The sequence below is a fragment of the Anser cygnoides genome, chromosome 13 (assembly GCF_040182565.1).
Source record: "Anser cygnoides isolate HZ-2024a breed goose chromosome 13, Taihu_goose_T2T_genome, whole genome shotgun sequence".
Lineage (NCBI taxonomy): Eukaryota > Metazoa > Chordata > Aves > Anseriformes > Anatidae > Anser > Anser cygnoides.
This window is the reverse complement of record NC_089885.1, coordinates 801,560-827,945: the sequence shown is the minus strand read 5'-3', so window position 1 is coordinate 827,945 and position 26,386 is coordinate 801,560. Positions and strand designations below refer to the sequence as shown.

At 40.4% G+C, this 26,386-nt stretch overlaps 1 protein-coding gene across 4 annotated transcripts in view; it reads right to left on the bottom strand.

Moving 5' to 3' along the window:
• GRIA3 (glutamate ionotropic receptor AMPA type subunit 3) overlaps positions 1–26,386 on the bottom strand; it is a 606,096-nt gene that overhangs the window by 493,091 nt on the left and 86,619 nt on the right. For 3 of the 4 annotated variants that reach the window (XM_067005236.1, XM_067005237.1, XM_048070801.2), the window contains exon 1: positions 12,056–12,119. The gene's annotated coding sequence lies outside the window, so the exon portion shown is untranslated. Of the gene's footprint in view, positions 1–12,055; positions 12,134–21,576; positions 21,681–26,386 lie in introns of those variants that run through there. The other variant, XM_048070799.2, reaches the window with a different exon arrangement.

Sequence of the window (26,386 nt, the reverse complement as noted above, 5' to 3'; positions counted from 1 at the left end):
TAAGTAATGCTAGCAATTTGATGGGAATTCAAAGATGCCACAACTGGGTTCCAACATTTTGCACCCTATTAGTAGGCACAGCAATACGGCAATTTCCATGTCTTTCAGAAACCGCTGTGCTATCAGACACTCAGGACAAATGAACTGGTACTTACACTTTCATTTCCCTTCCTTCAGTGTATTTAAATTATGCTACACCTGTTTGTTTTGTTGTTATTGTTTGCTTTTGTTTTTACTCTTTTCTGTCTAGTTTTTGTATGAATGAGGATCCGTGTATCTGGAAAGATTCCCAAATGTTTTAATCAGCATTAATTGAATCCTATCCTACATCGGAAGCACTCCCAGACCTCGTGTTATTCATGTTATGCACCTCCACCTGGGTATCCTTCTCCCTCTACTCCAGATAGCTGCTGACAAATAGGACATCTTAGAGTTACTGCAATGGCCACAGATTAGTATGCTTATTATATAGCTCAGAACCTGTTACATAGCCCAAAACCTGTTACATAGCCCAAAATCTTGTGTAAAATCTTCCTGAGATTTTACAAGACAAAAGTACCTGGGGAATCTTCACTGGTCTTGATGCAATTCCTGCTACACTATTTTCTTTATTTAAGAGAATACCTAGAGGGCAAAGGAAATTAAACTTCTTCCAGAATCAACTCTGACACTTGGGCCATCAGAAACAAGAGAGTCAATACTGAAAGGCTCCCCCTCCATCTTTGATGCATCCTTTTTCTTTGTATTGACTGTAGCTCCTGAATCAATACACTATATCAGGTTGCCTGATGATCACAATCCCCTGCACCACACAGGTACCATGCAGTAAGTCAGGAACAAGAAAAATTCTTAAAACATTTCCCTATTATTTCCCAGAACTATTTTTTTCATTGGATTCATTCTTTTAACCCCAAAACGAGGTTTTCAATTTGCACGCCAAGTTCAGAAGCATGTGGCTCATCCTGACTGCTTAATAAACCCTAGTAAAGCCCAACTGCTTTAGTGCAAAAAGATCTATATAGGCTTCAAAGCACGTTTTTCTGAGCTTGTTTAATGACAATGAACACAGAGTAATGGGTTACATCTAATCTGCATTCCCTCTTTCTTTAGGTTGCATTTTACCCTTGGGTTTTGAATTTTGAAATCCTCACCACGCTGAAAGGAAAACACAAAAATATTAGCGGCAAATTGCCTTTAGTGCAGCTCATCATTCACACGTTTTTAAAGACCCAAACACAGCCTCATTTTGACAAGAATGAGGCCTCCAGTAAGAGCAGCATGAGGTTATGATGCTCTTCATCTATCTCCTGTGCCAGCCCTAAATGTTATGAAGTAAGGGTTGCTCTGAATATTCCACTCAGTTTTTACTATAAGCCATCTCTCCCCTTTCAGGATAAGGTTTCAGCACGTTGATTATATTTCAGTGCTGAGTTTCTTGAAATCATTAATCTAAAGTGACAATTTGACTAAATACAGTAGCTCATTTTACATTGCCAGCAGGAGAGGTGAGGAAGTCAGCCTGCTGCTTCACCGTTCATGAAATGGATAATATAGCTCAGAGAATAGACGTATAATATTTTCTGTCCTTCACTCTACTGCTTTCATTTTACAGTTTTATCTGCTATCTAAAAGCTGCTTGCTTACCCAGTCACTCTTATCTTCCCTCTTTGTGAAACTTCTTTGCAATAAATAAAATGTCTTGTGTGTTTGCTGTGCCTTCAGATCATTTTGATTTCAAATACACTCAAGATTTCATTTCAATCGCCCTTCTAAAAATGGTATTTCATATTATTCCATAGCATCAAAATGGACCAATGTAAGATACCATTTCTGACCTTTTCCCCCACATTTGTTTACCATATAAAACTAAGTACAGACTCTATACATATAGAGAATGATTCTTCATATTTAGTTTATATATATATATATATATAAAGATGACCATAAGCTAAGTTGAATAGTAATAACTTCCTATAAGAAAGAGAAACTATAGTACTGATTAATCTACTAGTGAAACAGGTCTTAACAAGATTATTTTCACTGTTCATTGAACTTCATAAAATATTTAGATGATCTCAGAACTTCATCTGACAAACATACTGATGGCAATAAGAAGAGTTTTAGCCTGATACAATGATGCTAGAAATAAAAATGAAGTTCCCCTATTGATAGCATTAGAAATTAGCTTCTTTGCATGAACCTAGGAATATAATTTTGCTTTTCCCATTCATATGCAAATGCACTATGCCAAGTGCACAAAAGATATTCCAAGGAAGAAATTAAAACATTATAGATTCTAATACTAGGGTTATTACATGCCAAGCAAGTTTCGTGCTAGGCTTTGTTTCAGGTTATGTGTGATATGACAGCTGTTTCTATTCAGATGGTATTTTAAAGGAAACATTTTCTGTAATTTCAGCTGACTCATATTCAGACTAGCAATACTCCATTTTAAAATACCATTGAGAACATGCAAAATGTTTCTTCACTGAAGACAGCATTTACCATTGTAATCTAATGCAAATGTTAGTTAGAAACAACAAGCCTGCACAAATGCCAATACCACTTGTCCCCCTTAAGATGATTTCACACCTAGCACAGCAACAGATAATTTGCCAGAAAACACATTAAAAAGCAGTTTAAAATGTATCACTGTATTATCTCTATGGTAAACAACACAGTAGGTCCCAGATGGCTTCCAAGGACCTTGCGTTCTAAATAAAGAAAAAAAAAACATAAAAACAATCCCAAAACACATCAAAATCTGTGATATAAATTCAGGTTGGGGCTATTATTGCAATCCTTACATGACCACTACCTGGACATTAACAAAAGCTTCTTTCTACTAAGAGACAGTCAACAGGTCATCAAGTTAACATATTATTTTATTTTGAAGGCAGAAATGTTAATTTAAAAAGTAAAACCAGCTTTTCCTCATTTGTTGGCAAGCCCCATCCCATTTCACTAAAAGGACAGATGTATGGACTAATAAAAGGCTTATTTATGTGAAGATGAAGCATGCAGAAGTCTCAGGGAAGGGCACAACACCGAGCTCACTTTGTCTTACAAGAAGTCACACAAACAATAACCACAAACAGCCCTGAATCTGTGAGGAACGTCAGGCAGCAAAGCTTGTTGGCTAGGCGATATGAGAGCACTGTACGATCCACTGAGGGATGAGCCATATGGTAATAAGAAAATGGCAGCCATTTAGGTGGTCAGAGGAGGACCATTTGTTTTGTGGGCTGTGATCAAAACCAAAAGGGAAAAAAGCAGGAAGACTGGGGAAAGCACCTGGTGCTGCCAACTGGAACAGCTGATGAAATAAAGCAGGTTGGTGATTATGCAGATGTAATCCTTAATAAATCTGTGACAGCATATGGTGAACAGGGGAATGAAGGTGGCCAAAACACCAAAGCACGCTTCCTACCAGGGGCTGCTGAAGGTACCTAGAGGGTATAAGAATATGGCCAGACATGACTCTAAGACTGGTGAACTGTGTGCGCTCAATAGGAGGATGATAAAGGCCGAAACTAAGGCTCTGAATCTGTTTTAAAATGTCAATCTGAGCACCAACAGAATTGTTTCCAGCTCCTTTACATTCGGGATGACCACTCTTGAAGTGCTGTGTGTTTCTCACCATTTGGACATGGCTGAGAGCCACAAGCCAGGGTTGTGCAAAGCAGACAAATACTGACATATCCATCTTGTGATGGAGCGTGCATGAAGCCAAGCTTCAGTACACCTCTTGTCTCAGCACTCTCCAAACATTTTATTTTAACAAGACGATTTCTCCTTACTCTTTTCTCACTCCTGACTGTTTACAAGAGCATGGCCTCAGCTGACAACCCTCAGTCTTGCACTGTGCACTGCTACAATCTCTCCTTCGATGAATTGTACAATTTACTCATCTTGGGGCTCATGACAGGGTCTGCAGTGAGAAAGGCAAATGTGATTGGGTCAGTGATGGGGAAGTGAGTCACTGACACACCTTGGAAGCCAAGTCCTGACCAACCCCAGTGTTGGCACTTGCTCCATTTAGCAGCGTGGGTGCTATATCTTACACTGTGAAATACTGATCACATTAATTAAAGCAGCACTCCCCCAAACCATCATTTGGTTACCAACCAGCACTTACACGATACTGAACTGAAGACACTACTCGGTAAATGTTGCCTGAGTGAAGGTTTGAAAAGGTTTGCTTCTACTTGAGATGTTTACCTAATATACTATGCATAACTGTGCCTCCTGAAAGCATCAGGGTTTGCACTCCATCCTTTCCAGAATAAAGGAAAAACTACCTACCCAATATGAAAAAATTGTACCGTAAATTCAACTTCTATATCCCCCAATATCCTGTGGATCTGATCATCATCAGTATGCGCAGCAAATCGCATCCTGCGGGACACAGACACTCCCAAGGCTGTGTCAAATCCTTCATCGGTTTTGCTAATTGATAAAAGAATGTCTGAGGACGGAAACCAGCTCAGGTTTGTGTCACGTTCCCCTCCCAGACAGTGCTGAAATTTCATGTTGATGCTGAAAGTAGCAACAACAGGGTTGTCCTCAAAGACCTGTTGCCATCTGTTGGCAAACCACATCAGAAGGGGATGACAAGAGTCTTCAGCCCATCATACTCTCATGTGCCAAGCGGAGAGACAGGAGGCAGCAGAGACATTTGCATGCTTTAAGCATTTCAGCAATGGATTAATTGAAACTGGCAGATAGAAATGGGCTGATATGGCCTAACCAGAGTGAAATTACTGAATATTTGGCCAATTTGAGTATATGTAATTTTTATGGAATTTTTGTGAGAACATTTCATTCTGCTTTAATTATCATCAAATAGGCGATGGGTGGGAAACAGGGGCCAAGTGGAAAAGGTGCATGCACAGCATAGGCATCATGTTTTCATGGCAGATTCCAAAGCAGAAGCCAGGACCCTCAGGTCTGCAACTCTTGCTCTAGGTTGGGAACTTCAAAAGGAGCAGATCCTTTATAAAGTGAGCTCAGTGGCTCTAACACATTTCAAAGGGAAACACACATCGACTATGGATTGCCCTGCATTGACAATGGAACTATTTCATTCCATATTCTCATTATATTTGCTTTCAGGTCAGTTGAAGTTATTTTGTCATATTTTCAGCTCTTATTAGAGCATAGAAGATATAACTGGGTGCTAGTTCAAAATTATTTCTATTCTATTCTAAATATTTATCAGCCAAAAGACACAAAGTAGTAAGAATGAAAACAGGTACTATTAAAGCATAGGATAAATCATTATATTATAAAGCTTGCAAAAATAACCAGGTATTAAATTACTCTTGATCAACATGGTTCCTTGAAAGTCCTACATCTGTAACTGGCACAAATTAAAGTGAGAAGTACAAAGGCAATTTCTTGAATTGTATGGGAAGAAGTGTTTATAACTTCAGATTATGGCTGGACAAGAGCAGACACACTCACAGTCCTCTCAGTCACGCGACACTGAAAACTGATTACTAGAGCCATTACTGCACTGCAAAGTGCCTGTCAAATTGAAAGCAAAAGCCAAAATGTAAAATCTTTATCCGATCTTATTAAGTGGCTATTAAACAATAGAAATGCACCAGCAAGTATTTCAGAATGATATTTGCAAGCAATAAAGCACATAAGACAAGGCAGACAATTTTCACCCAAGTGTATTACCGTAACACAGACACTTTTTAGACAGGTGCCAAGGGGCATCAGCAGGTCACTACAAGGATTCTGGTTTTGTGCTGTTTCTAACATCGCTATTTCATGCAGTTACTCTTCACGTGTGTTGCCACTGCAGACCTTGGCCATACTGCTATGGCATTCCCTGCTGCCATGGATGAGGCTGCAGCAAGAGATTTCTGTGCTCTGCTGAGTTCTGGCTGCTGAACGGCTTTGTAATCAAGCTTATCATGAATGACTCTTACTAAAACAATGGGATACTTTCTTTTGTAATAGTGGCATAATTGCTATGGGGGAATACAAGAAACAATACAACAATACCAAAGTGACAGAGGACGCAAGCAGATGTGCCTCAGCACCACCACACAGGCTTCCTGGCCATTTGCAAGTGTTTTTATTTACATTACGTTTACAGCTGCAGCTGACTGCAAGGAGAACTCGAGGCGTTACTGTCTTGCAAGACAAACCAAGACCCTTCTTCTTTGCCTCAGGTAGAAAACCTCCTAGCTTGGTGATATTTCTCTGGAATTGCTCCCTCACTCAGCACCTCCAAAGACCGTATTTTCTAAGCCAACATTGCATTGTCTTCCTTGCAGATTTATCCAGTGGTAATAAACCTTAACAGAACAGTAGGCACATTGTCCCACAGACAAACCTTCTGCAATGACACAATCCACTACCCTATTTTCTACCTCATATTTGTAGGTCCAATTTCCTTCCCTATCCTCCAGGAGAGCACCAGCAGTGTGGACATCCCATAGAGGCAAGGATATGCACATCCCTACCAACTCTGCCCTCTTTGCTGAGAGCTGTTCGACAATCTGCATGCAATGGAGAGTGTTGCTGTTTAAACAATTTAGCAATTAACAAACCAAAAGACACTGTCAAATGTGCTGTGTATACAGATATTTTCCACAGATTATTGTTGCTGTCTTGTGTTGGAAGAAATGTGTCACAAGATGAGCATTGTTTCCTTTCTCACCGTGGTGTTGCCATGATTTTATATTTGTATGAACAAGCAATGCAAATACTTCATAAAAGCCTTTAATAGTGTTATTCAGCTAACAGTGGCAACAGTAATCAGCATCTTGCATTCAGACACAGAACAATCTGACAGCTTTGCCTGATTGCATCTCAATATTTTGCTAAAAGCAAAGATTGCTGTAAATGGGTGGATTAAAGAAGAAAAAGTATGATTAAACAGGTGTGTATGGGGGACAATCACGGTCACTACGAACTATTCATGCTGTGCAAGGGAAAACAAACTGGAAAGGTGAAGAAAAATAGGCATCTTCAAATTTTGTCCATATTAAATGAATATCAATTTTATCCACTTCAAATGAATTATAAGTACTGCCACCAAGCAGATTTATGTATGCTTTGACAAGGTACTGAATAACCTTCTCATTAACAAAAATAGCTCAAACACGACAGATGTAAAAGAGATTCTGATATAGGTGCAACTAATTATGTATATTTTGGGGAGATTGGATAGTCTCATATGTGCTGGCTCTAGCAGAGGTGGATATTTCAAAAATCAAGTGAACAAAGTCAAGAGCATCATTATTTATTCATTCATTTTTCAAGAGGTGAAATGCCCAAACCAATTGGTAAGTTGTTTCTTATTTAGTTATGCCTCCTCTATATTTAGGAAGGCATAACCCTAAAATGTGTTCACAAAATATCTCCTGTGTTTTCTTAACCTCATGCTTCACCAGTTCTGCGACACCCCTTAACTGTAATTATACTTCCTTTGGAGTTGTACCCTAAATAGAAATTGAACTATTCATGCTGCAAATTGAAGTTCTTCAATGCAAAGCCATATAAATATCATGCATTAGCATTAACCTACTCCCAAAATTTGATAAGATCACTCCTGTTTCTCAGAAAGATGATACTAATTGCTGTTATTTTATCAAGTCCAGGCAGACACATTCAAACAAGCAAAGGCTTGAATGACCCGGAAATTTTTCCCTTTAACCTTTGGAATATGCGAATGACCTCATGCAAAGACCCACTAACCAGCCAGCCACGTTCAGAGCCACTGTCAGCACATGGGAGGTAACAGAGCGACTGCTGGTAGCACTTCACCCGTTAAAATCAGGTTTTGTGGCACTGTGCACTCAAAATAAAAACACTTCAGGGATTATGTAGCAACTGAGGGAGAGGTGACACAAGAAAATCCTTGCAAGGATTGTTAGACTGAGGTCCAAGCGACCCATGAACTTTGGTGGTACTCATTTGTGTTCCTGCTACCCTACTCCAGCCCTTCCTGAGCACTCCACACAAGCTCCCAAGCCACAGCTCTCCAGAAAGTACCCAACGAGCACTTGCCCCAGCCTCCACAGTACCTTGGCACTTGTTAAATGAAAGGACACTTACTTACTGTTTTATCGCCACCATTCATTTCTTCCCTTCTACCGTCACCTTTACCCTCCCTCCTGCTTCCCTGAGAGCTTGGGTCAGTGTAACTCATGAAGCCTCATGCCTCAGTTAAGGCACAGACCTTCATCATCCCAGCCTTTGGGAGAGCCAAACCAACAGAAATCAGTAATAATATTTTTGAGCAATCCTCTATTCCATTGTTCATCTAGGAAATATGACTAGTAAATGTTACATGTTTTGTTTTTTTTTTCTAAGCACTGATATTGAGAGCAGATTCTGTGGCTCAGAGGATCGACTTATTGCCATGGATGTTACAACAGCAGGACACACAGACATACAATTGTACTGCTTTTCCACACCTAGAGGAATTTCCACTGGGAAGATCTGATCATCCACCCCAGTGCATCACTAAGCCAAAGTAAGGAGAATTTCCAGTTCTTCTGCTTGCCATACTTAACAGCAGAGTTGATATCTGTTATATGAAATCATCACTCAATAAAAACAGAAGTTCTGATTTCAGTAATGTCGGAATTTAACACAATTTGTGTAACTCCCGGGGGAGGCTATTCTGTAGTATCAAAAATCAGCATGTATTCTAGGAGAACCAACTCTGTGAGGGAAAAGGACTGGGCTGCAGGAATAAACACATCATTTTCACCTCTAATTTCTACGATTTCATAATGGAAGACTTTGGAATATTTACTTGGAGTAAATGAATGACTTGTCTATGAACCAGAGGGGCTGGAATTAAGTTATTTCAACAGAAAAAAAAATGTATTAACATTTGTTCTTGAAATGAAGCATTAAGATAACACACTTTACACTGGGAACGTTTCTGCAAATGCTCTTTTTTTTTAATGGATAATGCCAGTTGTTCTTGTGCTGAACAGACCATAAACATCCTCAGGTAATTAATTAGTAAGAGAGTCCAAGTAATTACTTACTGTGGGCCTAGTTATATATCATTACATTTGTTAAAGGGACACAGTCATGATTAACGTTCACTGACCAAATTCATGATATTCATCTACAGAATGCAGAAGATTTGATACAGAAACAACAACACCATGTAAAAGGAAATTCAAGGAGTCACCCACATGGCCTTGCCTCTAGGATATAGATTACTGCCTAAGCTCAGAGAGGAGCTGTCTTACGTTGCTTCAAGGGTCAACAGTAAGACACCTGCCCCTAAGAGCAATGCAGGGTGTGTTCCTGAGCACCCAACCCTGAATCCCCACCTTCCACAAACCCTCGTATTAACTGTATACGTAACATGGCCTGACTTTTACAAAACCCAGTGACCCTTCTTCCAGCCCATCTTGTGCAGGGAGACAGCTTTTTCCTACTTTGCCAGGGTTAGCAGGGGAAGGTGACTCCTGGAACCAGTCCCAGGCAAGCGAGGGAGGCAGCCAGCAGCTGTGTTGGTTGAGGAATGATGCTTCATTTTGTGTTGCCTTGTGAGTTTCTTTTTTTTTGTTGCTGTTTGAATTAATAAACAGTGCCCTGAGGAAGAGCCTGAAAGTGATTTGAGTTTGTCGTTTAATCCTTACTGCCTGCTTCTATGTTAATCATGCCCGGCACCATCTGAAAACTGAAACACACAGCTGCCTCGCTGCCTTCATTATATTTATTAGATAAAAGTTGCCTGCAAAAAAGATAATAATAAAGAAAAAATCTTCTATCTTAACATTACTGCAGATAAACCCTGGAAATAGAGGTATGCTGTACTTGTACAGACATTTTCAGGTTAGATTTGTGCTCTTTAATTAAGCAAAACAAGAACAAAAGAGAGCAGAAGCAAATGCCAGTGGAAGTCAGCTCACGCTACCTTTTCTGCCGGTTGTAAAACTGAATTTTAATAGCTCGCTCTGCTATTCTCTTCGCTCCAGTTTCAAAATCACGTTATAGGCAACTACAGCGCAAGTTTAGCATCTTCAAGAGTCCTTTGCAATTTGTCTTTCTAGAAACAGCATATGTGAATCTGATTGTCATCTGAACCCTTGTGTTACTTTATATCAGCCATGAAACTTCTTATGCTAACAGGGGATAACAGAACATTTCCCTGTGGATTTGAGAGCCCAAACTCCACCTGCTGTCTATGGACACTTTGCACCTGGTCTCCTTTGTGAGCCATTACATATCAAGCCATGAGAGCAACAAGAGGATGCTAAAAAAAATAAATACTTTTAAATCTTAAATTCTGCATAAATCCCTATGCAGCTAACACTGGGAAACCTTGCTCATTGAAGTGCATTACAAACATGATTCAGAAAGAGAAAAATATGTAAAATATTCCTAAAGGGGCTAACATATTCACCTGCTCAGAGATAGAAGGTATGAAAATAATCATTTTCACCTATAAGTATGTTGCAAGACTTAAAATTTGAATGCAAGCCCTTGGAAGAGTACATGTCCAATAGAGAAGGAACATAAAAAAGTGATCATTTTCAGACCTTCAGGAAGTCCACTTGAGAAAAGAAGAACATTTTTGTTACCTTTTGGATGCTCTTTTTCCTGGCTGTGGGCAGCAACACTACATATCAGCCAGCATCCACCACTGCACTGCTAACATTCCACAGCAGCAGGAAGATTTGCCATCATGTACGTCTGGCATCCTAAACCTCTTAAGGGATGTTCCCTGTCTCAGCAAGACAATAAATACTATGAAGAAAAGATGCTTCAACTCAAAAAGGCTGAAAACAGAGAATGGTGGAACAATTCAGAGACTGGGCACACACAACAAAACACCAGAGACAGCTGCTAAAAAATGGGAAAAGACTAGCATCTCTACAGAAGCTGCCTGGCTTCAGTCACCCCAAGACAATAGCAACCAAGACTGAACTTTAACGGTGGACAGATAGTTTTCACCTACTTACAAAAGGGCAGCTCCTGGCCCAAACAAAGTGGACAAACACAGGTTTCTCCGAGGCTGGAGAGCAGTCACAGCCTCCCGGCTCCCTCCAGCCTCCCCAGGGAGCGTGAGTCAGTGACCCAGTTTTTCAGACCTCCCCCCTGAACCATCCTCTGTCTCGCTTGTGCTTCCAGCCCTCAGGCTTGGATCAGAAAATACAATTTTGTCTGCTCTGCTGAGAAGCCTTGAACCGGTCTAAGAAGCACTACAGGGTTGTTACAGCTTCCACTGAAATTTCTGGGCTATTTGCTAAGTTTGCAGATGTATGAGCAAAAGACAGGAGCAACATATGGCAGAAACCTAAGGACAGTGTAACTCCATCGTTAGCTGGGTTAGGAATGGCATCACCAGCTAAGAATATTGCCTCTAAATAATATTTTCTATTTCTTCTTTCCTTGCTTTTCAATCCATCTTAAATAAATTTATAAGGATCCCAGGTTTCCAAAACACACCTAGAAAAACCAAGACCTCAGCAACAAAGAGTCCAATGACTACCACAGCACAAACAAGTAACCAAAAAGGTAACACATAAGCAGGTGATCGTAAAACCCAGAATGTCCCTGAGGAGAGCCCAGTGCGTCACCAGACTCCCATTCCTGACCCGCATCTGGTCCTTACCTGCTCCCTGAGTGCATGGGACAGAAACCCACTGGAAAACCCAAAAAGCAGAAGTCGCCAAGGATAAAATTTGCCATCCAAATTCACCAATGAATGGTTCTCGTGCCTAATTAAGTTTTAATAATAAAACAACTTTCTACCATATAATCCTAACACACATTTCAGCCAAGGTAATGTTAGCCTTGTCTCAAGAATAAAAGCCATTATTGTCAATCATAACAAGTAGTTTAACTCAGCTATAGTATTTACTAGCCTCTTTGAATGTTGTATTATACCATCTCATTTTTTCTTTTTGATTAAAAGAAATAATTTTCTTTCCTTGTGGGTTTATAATAAATAGGAATTGATTATTCAACATTATCAGAGAATCCATTCATCAGTAATGACATGGTTTCCCAAAGAAACAACCAAAAAGGTGCAACTAGTGAATTAAAGGTCTTTTACCTTTTCTCTTTCCCCAGGTTTCAAGTGGACAATATTATGGTTTTCTTCTTCTCTTGATTACCACTGCAGCCAATCCATCTGAAAACAGAATAATATAGATTTTCTGAAAAGTCTGATTAGACTTTTTAACAGACATAATTCATGATTTAAGTAATAATTTAAACCTACTAGCAAGCTTTTTTTTTTAATATAATTTAATTCAGTTGTGACAATAACATACATAGAAATATGTTGCCAATGAACATTAGCTACATTTTGTGTCTCTTTATTATCTTGTATTTTACCAGGTTGTCAAGAAACATATTCACCATAGAAAGCTAAATATGAATATCTCTAGAGTCCAAACGTAGCTGGATGGTACATTCTCTAGCATTTGTATGAAATTTTTAGTAGTTTGCATATACAAGGCTCAGTTTATAGCACCCAAGTCTATATATGAATTCACTTGCATCAAAAGCCCATTTTACTATTTTGTGCAAGGAGAACACTTTCTTAACTGACAATGCTTGGCTTTAATGAGTCCTATATTACATAAAACGCACAGTCTGAGTTTCATGGAAAGAAGACACTACAGGATATAAATGCATCAACCAGAATACATTGTTGTAAATTATTCTTAAAACAATGTTTTGGCTTCAGTCAGGAATAGCAAAAAGCATCTCTAGCAGCACACTTGCAAGTCAAACACTCAGCATCATGCATCATGCCTGCAGGCTGATGGTCACCACGGGTCCCCAGGCAAGTGAGTTCATTGCAGCATGTACCACATTTCTCTGTCACTAGGAAAATGTCACTGTTGGTTTGATTTTACTTTTATTGGATTTGTGCTGATATACAGTGTTTCCTATGTCTGAACTCTTTGTCTGGTGCTTGGTTTCTTTTCCATGAACGGTTTCTGATTCGATTACAGATACCACTTTCTGAAATAATTGATTTTAGTTAGGACATTAACCCACTGCCAGTCCTCAAGCTACCATGATGACACATGGTAACGTAGAGAAAGGGACCAGACAACTTGTTGACTTCATTCACTGTTTTTCTTTTTCTAGAAACTCAAGTAAAATTTTGACAAAATCATAAGTAAGAATGTATTTTTAACAAAGATTCTACTTCTTTTGTCTCTATTACAAAATGAAAATGACAAGGATGTATGTGCTAAAGGGGGGAAAAATGTGATCAGAAAGGCAGATACCTCTTAGATCAGGACCGAGTCTCTGGTCTAATTAATACTATTCAATTATAAATTATTGCCACATAGAATAAAGTGTTTGTAAGGCAGTAATTAGGTATTAGTATTTGTTTTCATGAAGCATCTGGGAACACTACAAACATTACATCCTCTTTGAAATATCTAATGAAAGCAAATACAACACAGCAGAAAGTCACTTTTTCTTTGCATTATTACGTGCACATCAAACATTTATTGGCTATTGAAGCAAAATTAATGCATACAGGAAAAGACCAGATGTCTGTTATTAGGGGGTTCTCTTGAAAGGAACAGAGCTACATATGGGATTTGTTCTGGAAATCTGAGAGATATACTGTGTTAAAATAAAATTCTTGCCTGTAGTAACACTGGATTTTACAATACAGAGCAGAAACATGATCTAAAAGTTCTCTTCTGTGCCTGCATAAGCAGATGATCAGGTAGAAAAGTAATTCACTCTTCTGGCAGGCCATGAACTGACAATGAAAAACTGAAAAGTGATCTTGAGTATAGATTGCTAAATGTGTGGATGAAATGCTAGGAAATACACAGCACAAATTCTAGAACAGCCCAACAGTGCTTAGAAAACCAATTTATAAACAGCCTTTGCTGGCTCTCCATTACTTCACTCCACACAATAAATGTGGAGTGACCTTGCATCCTAGCATAACATATATGTTACATGTTACTAGCATAACATGTATGTTATATATAACATATATGATATTATTTCTACATCAGTATAACTGATGTAGAAATGTGACCTCACATCCTAGCATCTATGTCCAAGATTCCTCAAAGAGCTCAGAAAAACTTACAGTAAATAAGCATGGCAAAAGGTAGATCTCCCCTACCGGTGAGAAAACATCTCCAGGTGCAGGTTCCAGTGCCCAAAATGACAAACTATTTCATTTAAAACATCTCTTTTGCCTACTTTTCTAAACTCTTATAGGATTACATCACCATGAACTATTTTCTGAGTCAATTCTTTCCCAGGTACTTTCTCAATGTAAGGAAATGAGCTCAAGACAGCAGGTGGGTGTAAGAAGAACAGTTCAGGGCAACATGACCCATAATGTGCTCTGCAAGAAAAGAAATCAAAGTGTTTCACATAACACTTCACAGCAGTCTCTCTAATAGTCTCATCTTCCCATATGCTAAAAAATCTTACCTTCTGAAGCCTACAGGGCAGAAAAACACTAATAACTGTGTAGAGCCCCTTGATATTTACAGCTCTGCAGAACGGCAAAAATAAATCCAGGTCTCCTAAACATGGTCTCAAAGAGAAAAAGAGGGAAGAAGACGGCCATGCCTCACATCAGACCTCAACACAGCAAAGCTATGAATTCAGGAGCCTGGTGTCGGGTGTGCTGAGTAAACAGACCAAAGATCTGGCACGGTGAATTCTGGCTGGGGTCGGATGGTTCAGAGCAGAGCACGCAGGAGCTGATCTGCAGGGCCTCAGCTTCAGTGCTATTTCCAGGGAAACAGGCATGGCCATCTCAGTGACTGAGAAAGAGGGAAGCATGCTGCTGCTGCTGGAAAAAAAATGGCAGGGAGAAAGATCAGAGGATGAGCAAAGCATCCCATGCGCAGCTTCAGTCAGAGGTTCCTGTTAATGGAAGGTTCTGTGAGGTCATTCTTTACACCCTCAGCTGGGTCTCCTGAAGAATGCTGCTCTTTAGTTTTCTGCCCATCAGAAAATAATTGCATTTAACACAGCACAACAAAAGATTAACAAAACCATACTAACCACCAGAGAAATGTGTCCTACAAAAGGAGCTCGGTGTAAATCAAAGGAAATTCTTTCTATGCATGAATAAGGCTCAGCTCTGAAAAAAACAGTTCTTGCCATTAAGGCATTTGATTAACAACTAAACATTCCCTTTACACTATCATATTTTTAGCAACCAAGAGGACACATTACATGCATAAACAGTAACACACTTGTACAAGTAACAGCTTGGCACATGGACAGCAGAGCCCTTGGGACCATATCAGGGATCTTTGAATGGAAATTGGAACCTGGTTCTTTTTCTAATCTCTTCTCCAGCCTCTCCTGCTGGAAGACAGACCGTGCGCAGTCACGCTGAAGCATGCTTTTCGATGGAAAACACAGAAACAGGAATGAGAAGGGAGACAAAAAGAGACCTGGCCCACTTTGGTGGGACAGAGAGCTGGAGCCAGAGGGTTTTCTGCATCCCCCAGCCCTCGCTCCAAGCCAGAGCTGGCAGTCACACACTTTCCAGGTTTGCCGGATACAGAGCACTCCTCAGCATCAGCTGTCTCCAGGAACCCATGGATGAGGTGTTTCAAACTCCACCTGGATATCCTAAGCTAAATCACAGGCAGAAACCACAAACTCTTCAGCATCTTCTTGCTCACAAAACAGCACTCAGAAGAACCATATACAAAAGCATTATATTCAGCTTACTGTATAGAGATTTCACACACAGGTTTTGTACAGACTCCCATAAACATTGTGCAAGCATCTAATGTTTCTCATAGCTGGTTCACATCTGAAGATTGGTATTTCAATTTCACTTATTTAGTGCACAAAATCCCCTCCTTTTGGGCTTGCATCTGCTCCACAGCTTTCCCTGGCTGAAGGCTCGGGGAGAAATGAGACACGAATTGCTCACAGCATTTTTCCCAGCACGTTCTGTGTTTTCTTGCAACATCTCATCAACTGCTGCACACGTTTTATTGTCAAAGGCAGATGGTCAAATTGGTGACATGAAAAATCTCCCAACTGCCATTGCCTGAGAGTGTCCCTGACACACTGGGGACAATTTAAGTGAAATTTCAAATCAAACCAGGGAAGCCTCTAAATTCACCCAACTGGAAACTGTTTACACAGACCTCTGCAAACAGAGGCCAGTAATGCTTCCAGCTTTGTTCAAAGTCACTGTGATGCCTCCAGGCCTGTTTATCCTCCAAATATTCTTTAAAATGCTGAGAAGTTTTTCAGCTGTTCCACTTTCTTCTTGCCCTCATTGGGCTTCGAAGGAAAACCAAATTTGTTTCTCCTCAGGGAGAGCAGAACTTAGGTGGGGGGAATCAGAGTACCAAATGTATTTCTCTTCTTCTGCATCCCTAACAGATGGGAAGCTATTCTTCTACTGATGAATCTCCTGTCTCAACAAAGAAATACGAGCCAAAACCCCGAGGGAAATGGGCTTGAGGTTTGTTGTTTTTTTTTTTTCCTAATTTTGGGCAAGCTCAGGTAGATGGAAAATAAACTTCTCTCCCTGTGCATTCAACCTGATTGCATTCAGCCACAGCATTTGATGCAAACACCCTGAAATAATTTCAGAAGTAGGTGCTGAAATTAATCTCCTACCAGTGCAGCAGCACAGGATCAGCTGGCACTGAGACGTGGACCTCTCTGGGCTCGATGCCCTTCTCACACAAAGGCCACCGCAGCCTGTGCTGGCACCTCCAGCCTGCCAGTTGTTTATAAGTTAAAACTTTGACCTGTATTTCCTCCCATTACTCAGATCTGCATTGTGGGACACCGTGGAGGCTGAGTTGAATGCTCGGGGGAAATAAACAGGACTCCTTGCCCCACAGCATCCATTTCCACCCATGCACCACACTGCTGCTCTTTGGGGCCAAAGGCTGAGATATTGCAGAGGACTCCTGTTTCTTGCCTGCCACAGCTGGAAAAAAAGATACGGGATGAGCTCAGAAATTCCCTCTGGCTGTAGGAACAGTCCAGTCCACAAGGTTAGCTCTCTACAACTACCAGACGCCAGGCTCAGCCAAATGGGCAAAGAAATTAATTTACCAGATCAAGCCCTAACCATCCATGTCTCTTACCACTTCCATTTTGACTGCAGAAAGACAGAAGCTGAGAAACTTATGCTGAGATATTACAAGAGAACAGCATTTCAATATTAAAGTGTTTCTCCAACTAGGGCTACAAATTGCAGTAGGTCAGGAGCTGCTGTTCATGCAAGTGCATAGTTTCTGCCATCAGCACTGCTATTAGGCTGAAGGCAACAAATGTGACTCGTCTTTCAAAAAGATACATGCCAAGGTCAAAGCTTGTGTCATCACAAACGCAAAACATGAGAAGCCTACACATTGCTTTCAGCAAGAGTTCATTTCACTGACGTGCAGTTTTCTATTCATTTAGGACGTTTCTGTCTAAGGTTAAAAGCCAGAGGGTACACTCTGTGCTGACCTTCCTCCAACAATTAAAAAGAACACAAAATCTTCAGGATTCAGAGGGAAAAAAAGTTGATGCCAATTTAGTCTTAGATAATGCAGCATCAATGAGCCCAATCGCTATCACACACAACACTCAGCAATTTAAGCATCTTGTTACATTTCTTTTTTGGGGGTATGCATACTAGCAAAAGAAAAAAAAATTGCTCTAAGGATCAAAGCATTGTAGAGAAAAGCCGATAATTTACTACAATTGCAGTTCAGTATTATATTTCTGAAAAGATGCTACTGGAGTAATTTGCAGTATTTGCTGAGACTCATTTCATCCACCAAGATCTCAAACAAATATTCTTCATTTTTGGTTAGCTATTAATTGGACTGGAAACTTTTATTTATCCTGAAGGATAGCAAAGCCAGCACAAGAATAGTTTAATAAATATTTTCATCTGAATAAATAGCATGGTTCTGTCTGGGAGAAGAGCTAGGCTGGCTGCATTGTGTTATTCTCAAAGCCAAGTTCAACCGATCAGTTTTCCAAGACTGCACAGAATAAAAGGGACAGAAATTGGAAGTACATTTAAGGCCCTGTAAATCACAATGTGTAAGGCAAATTCACATGATTACCCTGCATTAGAGGAATTTTATTTTATTATGTTTCAATTTCAGTAGATTTGGATTTTTTTCCCTCTTCAGAAAGAGAAGCTATAATTCATCACGTTTAACGGGACTGTATTCTGACCGCTGCTTTGCAGCTGCCTGACCGATCTGCATTGGCCAGAGGGTCAGCCCGTTCCTAGAACCTGGCTCTTTTCATTCTTTTATGCAGAGGGTCCCCAGAGTCAAGAAAATTCAGAGACAGAGCACAGAGGGAGCATCTGGAACAACTCTCTCCTTGCATCTCTGAGCGACCTTTTGTAGACCTCTGTCTGGCCGAATTTCCAAATGCTGGTTTGTCTGTTCTCAAAATGCTGCCCTCCAGCAGGTTCTTTTTTAACTAACTGGAAGTTATCATACCAGGCCTTGAGCTACACTTTATTTTAAAATAAAACATTTAAGGAGAGGCCTTTCACGGCCAGGCTGATGTGACAAGCCCCTCTCAAATGAAGGATCGCAGTAGCTCTACAGAATATACATTGCTTGATACCTGAAAAACTCCTTATACTTGCAGGAAGTGGTGAGCTATAATGAATGGCTCAAAATGACCTGTTTAACAGGGAGATCACAGCAGCAGTCCTAGTTCCCACAGCTGGAGACTGTCAAATGAGATCTAATGCAGGACACAGTCAATACAAGTCAGGTACTCCGGTTTTAACCATTTAGACTCTATTTCAGACTGTCAGGATTAAAACTCACACTTAGAGTTCAGCATCTTAGGGAAGCGCTAGCACTACACAGTATTATATGTTTAAGTTACTTTACACACTCTGGATCCAAAAGAGATACTCTCCTTAGGATATGTACCTATAAACAGTTTTTGAAAGAAATTCTCAAAATGCAACCACCAGTGCAGAAGATATCATCTATCTTTGATATCACAGCAAATACCTCTACAACCTGCCAGTGATCTGTATTGTGTATGTCCTCACTCGATGTCTCGTGGCATTCCAGCCCTCTCTGAGATAAAACATTATCTAACTGGGCACACACCAACCATTACTACCTGTTCCTGGCTCTTCTGCTGTCTGTTCTCTCATTACTCCACTTAAATAGAGGCAAGCCTGGTCAAAAAAGAAGAGACTTGTCATTTGATGATCTCCGTTGTCCTGCATACAGCAGGATTTGGACATAAAGTGACCCAGGTTACATGTTAATGGCAAAGGACAGCCCAGACTCTACAAGAAGTAATGTTTTAACATCAAAATAGCTACCTCATCCTCTCTCATGAAATGAGAGATTTCACCTTTGAGATGCATTTTTGGTAACAGAAAAGTGCAATCCCCCAGAAATTAGATGTTGGCAAAACACAGCAAATAGAAACGTAACTGATGGATGTGTTGCTTGGTTGTGCACCTCTGATGTTTAATAAAAATGCTGTTTGCATCGCGTGCACACAAAAGACTAGTTCATCTGTCAAATAGTCACTGCCATGGAATTAAATTAGGGGAAGTTACTAATTAAGAGACATGGGGGTTGTCTAGTAAAATAAACTGAAACTTTCTTTCTAAAAGCTAGCACCAACACGAAAGTAAGCTTTCAATGGTATGCAGACCAATGGCATATTAAGGAGCTAATTAACACTGAGCAACACAAATTTATGACCTCCATTTAAAATAAATAAATAAATAAATAAATAAAAGACACCAGTATCTCTGATTGCCTACTTCAGAAACGATTGAGAACCGGATTGCTAACATCAGACTCCCACCATGTGTTTCAAGTAAACATTGACTGAAATGTCAAAGAATCAAAATCTCATTAACAGGAATTTGCCCTGTATTGATCTGACCCTCTGTCCAGTCAGCAGAAGCGTTGTGTTGTGTTTCTGCAGAGGAGAAACAGCATGAATGGATGGTTAGGCAAAGAGGAAAACATATTAGGAAGAGAGACAGATATATAAAAACCCTCAGGTGATCCCACCGATCTATGATTACTTCATTACTGAACATTTTATTATCCAAACAAGTTTGTGGTGGTGTGTTGGGCTTTTTTTGTTTGTTTTCTTTAAGCTATGAACATGAATTATTACTGTTACACAGTTCCTATCACAAACGGAGGAGATATTGAGTTTCAGACTGCCCCTACTCAGACAAGTCTACAGCATTGCCTTGGTATGAAACTGAGGTGAACGTGAAGAGAATCAGGCTCTTGGGTTACACCCAGACACATACTTTCTCTCAGTGAGAATTTTATATTTTAAAAACACAGAAGCATCTTCAAGCACTTGACAAATAAAAAGTGGCTCATGCAAATTCATGCAACTCCTCTGGTAGCACTTCATGCCAACGGAAATGTCACTATTTTTTCCCAAAAAGAAACATATGTTGAATAGCCAATGAGAAATTGCAGACTGCAGATGAAAGGAAATTTTCAATTCCCAAAAACACATGAATAAAATCATTGGATGATGTGAAAAACAACTGAAGCACGGAGCTTCTCAACTCTATCCAGGCACAGTCCCAGCACTAGGCTTTTGTGCCTGCCATTCCCTCTGCTGCCTTAAGAAGCAATCTCTCATTTTCTTCCCCCATTCTCCAACTGACGGACCTCCCCAGCCTCCCCAAAGACTTCCATTTGCTTCTGTTTAAAGGACACATCTGCACTGACCTCGCTCTGAGACTGCCTCTTCCCTGCATGCCTCCAGATGCTGCCTTTTTTTCCACTGCCACATCACCACCACTCCCATTCCCATCCCTTTTGGTACAACTCATGCTTTTCATCCTAGACCCTGCCTCAGAAGCCTGGGCATCCATGCTCCCTTGTAACCTTCTCTTATCCATTCCTCTGCTCCAGAGTAGGAGGTAATCTTCATCTCCAAAAACCAACTGTTATACAGCTTTTAGTGCACGGTGTGCACCTGAGCTGAAGCCATTCAGCTGCTCTAGTGGAAAACCACTCAGGTACCCCAAGCTCCCCAACACTCATGAATTACAAATGTTAGATGCAAAATCACTATTTATTAGGTTAGTGGTACCCATTTTTTAAGTACTTACAGTAAAATTCTACCGCTCTTGTTTCTAAAGTGTCTCCTGCAATCTCCTTTTAGAGACCATTTTATAGTCTGACCTTTCCTAATTTTATCCCTCAATCCATCCTGAGTAATTATTCCTTGCTTGCTGCTCAAACTCTTAAAATAGTTGTCTGATTATGTCAGACCTTTCATTGTCACTTAGTTAAATTATACATCTCAGACTCTTCCTCCTTCCAAGTATTAATTGTATTCCCAAATGGGTTTGATTTTTAGACTGTCACTGTCTAGGAATGAATGCCACAAAAACATTTTAACTGCAGGTAATGATAGTGTTGTCCACCAAAAAAAATATGACGCTACTTCAAGCTGTCAAAAAATGACACACGAGAAAGCTAGCCTTTTTTTTCCCCTTTGTCTTCAGACAAAGCAAAGCAGGTGTCTAATTAACATTCTGCAACCCAAATTTGTGACCTCTGCAAAGATGAGAAACACAAATATTTGCACTGTCTCTACCTGCTGCTCTCTGGAATTCCTGCTCTTGTTTGTTGTCATGCACCAGCTGACTGCTGATCTTTGTCGACTGTTTCCTTGGTTCGTCAGTGCCTCAAGTCAGAAACCTTGTAAAACATTCAAATGTATGGTAATATGTCAGAAATTTTACAGCAATAAATCAGAAAGCACACAGAGTGAGATAAAACCTGCATCCTCATCCTTAGAAACAGAGATGGAGTCCCACCTTGCAGAAGACACTACAACATAACCAGGGGTCGAGCAACTTGTATAGTAACATGACAACTGATTTTATCACAGACTTCTCATGCAACCACAGACAAGTCAACAAGACTTGTTGCAATTGGGTTTTCTGGTTACAAACAGAAAGATAATAGGACTTCCCTCTGTCATATAGGTGTTGCAAGTATAACTATGTTAAAGATTACTGGGTGCTCAAAAACTATTGCAGCGGGCCAATATAAAATCTGAAAATAATGATACAACATAAGGGGTAATTCATAACATATTCATTTTGAAAATGTGACCTTTTGCTGTCAATCTTTCTTAAGCTAGAAAGGGCAGATGTGAATTTTTCAATTTACAAGCCTGAAGATTGCAAATTGAAAAGAATTCACTTCTGCCCTCTACTGTAAGACAGCTAAAGCATGAGTGACAAGCAGACACACTCTAAATATAACAACTTTAATTTCTTTTGAAAACCATTTGCAAAAATTTCTGTTTTCTCCAATTCTTCTCCAAAGTGACAAGTTCTCAATAGCAATAAGATGATGAGCAGACCTGTGTTTCCATCAGATATGCTCTTTGAATGTGGTGTTTTGTAACAAAGGAATCATTTAGTGATTTTGCAAGTCAATGAGCCAAAATAGAATAATTAATGTCAATGGTAGATGAGGAACCCTTAGCGGTAGTCAGAAGCTAATTGCCATTAACACACAGTACTGCATCTAATGATTCTGGTTTAAAATAGCTCCTGTAAAGAAACTGCACAGTTGTGTGGAATTATTTGCATTCTTTACATGGCAATAAACTATTGATGACAAGACCTTTTTTCTGATGTATTTGATTTGTGACAGAATTAATGCTGTGGAATTGATGTCCAGCTGTTGAGTTTATAATTCCTCTTGGTTCAATATTAAAGCTCCCAAACATTACCGCATTTCATGTTATGGCTGTATACAACTGTATCTGAAAGCTCAGGTTTAAACACTACAGGAAATATCAACTGGTCCTCCAATAGTATTTTATATTTTGTCTTTTAACTAGGATCCTGTAGAACAATGTAAATTTGCTCACAGAAAAGGGGAAGTTGCCTTGGACTCTACACTACCTAGTGTGATCTAAACTTTGCAATAAATCATGCTTTAGTGCATAAACTGAGCTTTACTTGGAAGACTGACATAGAAGTCTTCTGAGGTGAAATCAAGGTGTAGCGCTACAAGGGTCCACACTGTCTCCCACCCTTCCCCACTCCACCAATACCAGCTCCTTTTTCAGTACTTCTACCAAGTATTCAAGATCAAGCACGCATGCACCTGCAGAACTGTTATCCTACAATGATTTCAATCAGACTCCACATTGTCCTGAACAGAGGATAAAACAGAAATATCCTTCATGCTGCCAGCCAGCCATGCAAATTCCTGAGTGTTTCGGCATTGTTTGGTTACCTGCATGTGGCAAGTCGTATCTCTATTACAAGACTGCACACAGCACTTGCACAGAGATACCCAAGCTAGCTCTCAAAAGCTACATTAAGTCCTAGAAGCCACATAGCCATGTCAGAATCCCCTCTTGGCTATTCAGTGTCATGTCAGGTACCATTAGAAATACTAGAATGTTCTTTCCCATACCATTGCTAGCACATGTGGGCATGTCTTCAGTGATGTGGACCAAACCTACAAATCAGCCATCATAAACATCGTAAATTTCACTCAGCAGACATAAGGACCATACTGAGACACGCATAACAAGGCAACCACAAAACCCAGCTTTGGTGCTGCTCACATCGAACAAAACTAGCAAAGAGAGAATTTTATTCACAAAGCATAGAGAAAAGGGATTTTTCTGCTCATTCTTGGAAGGTGCAGAACAAGCGATACATGTTTGCTCAGTTATGTGCCTCAGACAGAATAAAAATCATATGCACACTAAATGGTTCATCACGCTACATTTATTAATTTTAAGCGTTCATGTCTCTAACGTGCATGTTTCTAGAGAAACAGCAGCTGTTTGACTGCAATTAAACACAGGACTTTCAACAAACTGAAGAATGAGAAGTGCAAGGGCAAACAGAACAGATTTTCTGTAGGTCATTAGCAAGACCAAACACAAAACCTTCAGCATTTACACACTTGGGGTTTGCAGTGAAAAATAACAGATTACAGCAAATGGCAGCATTATCATCTCTAAGGTCAGTTGGTGGAAAAGAAATCCTCACAGAAACTCAGGTAAGTGCTACACAGACCAGATTAATATAGTTGCATTAAGATAGGTGCTTACTGCTCCTCCACCATCTTTCTACCCTTCTCACCCACACTACTGCATGGGGCAGGCAAGTCTCCCAGCCTTGCTGCAGGGTATTCCTAGCAGACCCCCAAGTGATAGGTAACAGCAGACCACAGCCTGCACTTCCAGGTAGCCCATGGCCACCCAAATCAGATTTGAAGCTTTGCTTCTCTCTTTCAGACTCTCCAAGTCGAGCTACATAGGACTTGACAGTGACTCACTCAAATGCAGAGAGGACACAGCCCCTGAATTCACACGGTGTGACCTGCTGGAACTTGAAGCAGAGCAGCTCCATGACAGCAGCCACAGTGACCACCAGAGGCAGGTCCCAGGTCCAGCCAAGAAGTCAGCCAAACGAGGTCAGGACCAGCAAGGCACGGGTCTACCTACAGCACAGCTCAGGCAAGGGCCAAAGGAGAGGTGTTTGAGCTTACAAAGACCTCCTGGACCAAGGGGCAGGGGCTCTGGGTGGATGAGGTTTCTCCTAGCTCTTCTGAGCAGTCAGGGGGTCAGACTTCAGCGTCAGCAGCCAAACCCCCAGGTAGGGTGGGACATGCAACCCCTATTGATATACCGGGGCCCTGACAGATCGCACCCTTGCAGAAAGAATTTCTCAGCCACTTGAATCCATGTAGAGCTGGCAGCTTAGTGCCTACCTTCCCTTCCACTGCATTTTGACTCAGTAACAGCCCCCCCGGCCCCACAGATCAGCCCATGTTTAGCATTCAGTGCATCATTTGGCCATCACCAAGGCTCATGCTTCTTGAGAGGGATAGAATTCCCATTTTCACTTCATCAGCCTCACAGAATGGTAGGGGTCAGTAAAGTGTGCAAAGCTTTGACCTCTGGGTAGGTGCACAGTGCTGTGGCAGTGCTCTGAGCAGTGGTACCCACCGCGGGGAACCTCAGGAACTTCCTTGCAGCTGCTTCTCATTCTGCAGTCTCGGTGATCCTACCACACCTTTGCATTCTGCAAGTGTCTTGGCACACCTACACCCAAAGCGTTCTCATTCTATATTCTTCATCTTTCCAAAGAACAAATATCCTCCTGATACATTTTTCGTTTATTCAACTCATTAATCTTCCTACTTGTCAAGAGCACTCAGAACTGAGCCAAAAACATCCATCCCTTTGTCATGAACCACCTCCTGGGATCAGCATAAACACCCATTCACAGCAAATAGGTGTTCGCAGAGAGCCGACCTGTGCCCTCACAACTCACCTGATACTTCCAACCTTTCTCTCACATGTACAACAGGGAATTTGGCATAACGGATGCCCTCTGTATACCCAATGCATTTGGGGAAAAAGTAGGCTATTTTCCTTTCTCCATTCATATCCTTCTGTTCTTTGAAATCTATAGAGGCAGTTAATCTTTCTTCGGTGGGAATTGTAGCCACATCTTATTTTTATGCTATCGATCACTACAATGTCTGTGTGGAACAGTAATGTAACGTAATTCGGTCATGAAAATTATGAAGTCTGTCACAGACAGGGAAGCCTCTAAATGTTTGGAGAAGAACCCAGTCCCACAAAAATAAAAAGAAAATAGTAAAAAAAAAAAAAAAAAAGAGAGAACTGAGGGAAGAATACTAAGGATTTTCAAATATCCATTCTAATTGCTTCCCAAAGACCTTGCAGAAGGCCAGGAGAGACGGAAGCAATAAATAACATGCAGGGAAAGCCTTGCTAACAAAACTGTCTCCTTACTGAGACATGTGACAGGGATCTGGGGATCTGGGATCCAGGTGACAGAAGCTATGTCCTCACTAATGATTTCCCACATGGTTTTGAACAAGTCTCTTTACCTCAATTCTTCACATCTTCGCCTGCTCTTTTATTTCAAAATTAAAGCTTTCTAAAAAAGTTTTGGGAGACAAGACTCATTCATTCCTGTTCATGTATTGCAGACTCAGTGGCAGCCCCAACAAGTTACCAGGACATATTTATTTTTTATATGGCACCTAAGGCATCTCTACTTGTGATAACACATCCAGCCTGGAAAAGCAGCCACAGCAGCAAGGGAGCCTGTGTAACTGTGGTTTAAGATTAGATTCCATATACTTGTTTCCAACAAAAAATTAAAAAATAATAATAATTAAAAATTACTATAAAAACATAGGGAATAGGGCTTTTTTGAGGATTTTTTTTCCACTTCCTTCCTGGGTTCAAGAATAGCCTAAAAATATTCTTTAAAATTGTTTCAAGACTGATTAAACCTGACAAGAGATTTGAAGCAAAGGAAATCCTCCTAAACTCTTTGAGTTTATCAAAGTCTGTGTACATTGAATTTGAAATCAATAATCCT